This window comes from Arachis ipaensis, chromosome B03 (genome assembly GCF_000816755.2).
Source record: "Arachis ipaensis cultivar K30076 chromosome B03, Araip1.1, whole genome shotgun sequence".
NCBI classification, from domain to species: domain Eukaryota; kingdom Viridiplantae; phylum Streptophyta; class Magnoliopsida; order Fabales; family Fabaceae; genus Arachis; species Arachis ipaensis.
The window spans coordinates 6818805-6820489 of NC_029787.2; positions in this window are offsets into that span (position 1 = coordinate 6818805).

Consider the following 1685-nt stretch of genomic DNA (forward strand, 5'->3'; position numbering starts at 1 on the left):
AAAAATCCAATCGAACTCTAGTGTCATTGCAGAAGCAACTGTCATAAGAGAAGCAATCATTTTAACAGAAAATCTCATGCAACCATTGAATCTGACTAGTGACTACTTACAACTAATTCAAGCAATCAAAGAAGGAAATACTCTGAGAAATAAAACCAACAATCTATGATATTAAAGCTATCCAAAAGAGACTCCCAAACTCTGTTTTCTCTTAGATTTTTCGAGAAGGAAACATGCTAGTTCACACCTTGATGTCTCTGAAATTGCAAAATCAACTAACCATTCACTGGCCATCTAGCCGTCCAAACAGATTGCAGAGATAATAAAAAATGAAAAACTGGACTTACCTTTCCATCATCAGTGGCGCCATGTTTGAGACAGATCAGCGATGGGCTTTAAAGTCGTCTCTAAATTCGCGTTATGTTTTCGGCTCAAGCTCAGATCACCGTTGCAGCTCTCCCGATTTCTCCCGCTCTGGACCGTCGCACACCTCGTGCTGTGCTTTTGCTCCTCAAATTCCGGAGAGTACTAATAATCCAGGTCAAATCATCACAAGCTCTAATCCATTTGGTTCATTCCATCATCAGTGTTGGTGAAGAAAACCTTTATTACATGTATTTAATTGTCGGAAATACTCACATGGTAACATCTTCGCATGAAGATGACATTGTGAACCACTAGATAGTTCAGTCAAACATATTTAATCAAACATATTAAATTATCTAACGGTTCATAATGTCATCTTCATGTGAAGATATCATCATAGGAGTATCTATCTTTAATTATATATAAATAAAATTATTATTTACATGCATGTGTGCATCTTATATTAGATATGGATGTGTTATGTTTGCTAATTTAAACCATATATGATGAAGGGACATGACTACTAACAAATTTGATCATTATTTTTCAGACATGGATAAATCAGTTTCAGTATGAATTTTGAATTATAGTTGGAATCCCATCATTTTCCCTACTACCCTATATACGGTAACCCTATATCCAACTACTAATAAAGTCATTTATTTACTGTAATAATTAACTTGATGCTTTCTACTTTCTTACTCTATATACATTTCACATAGTTTCTGTTGAATTCAAGTAATTGATATAGATTTGTTCCTGCGTGAGAGTTGACTCCGAGGTATAGCACGTTCTGATAACACACAGACTGGCTTTCCTTGGAGTGGTGAGGGAGGAACGTCGTCTTCTACCGGAGGGGCGGCGTTGGGTACCTGAAAAGGGACTCCGACACTCAAGTAAGTGTAAGTATGAGAGAGTTTAGGAGAAAGACTAGAGTCAATAGCGTACCTCTCACTTGAGTATGTATTTCGTATATACTGGAGTCTGTTGAGGGTGGTTACGCGGATTTGTTGGACTGGGTGGAATTTCTATCCGTTGTGTGCTTTGTTTTCGGAGTTGAGGAGAGATTTGGGGAGGGCTTATGTGTTCAGTTCCGAGTTTGTTGTTGTTTTATCCTAACGGATCATAGCCCCCAAGGTTGACCTGTTTCTTGAACTTATGAACAGGTTAAGCTTATACTTGTGGGTTATAACTCGGAACTGAATTTTGCGGGAGTTTTGGTTTTTGTGCCGAGCTATAACTCGGAGCCCCCAAGCTTAACTTGTTCACTTCCTTCATTTTCTTTATTTGAATTTTCGCGCGGAGTGTGTTGTGGGAGA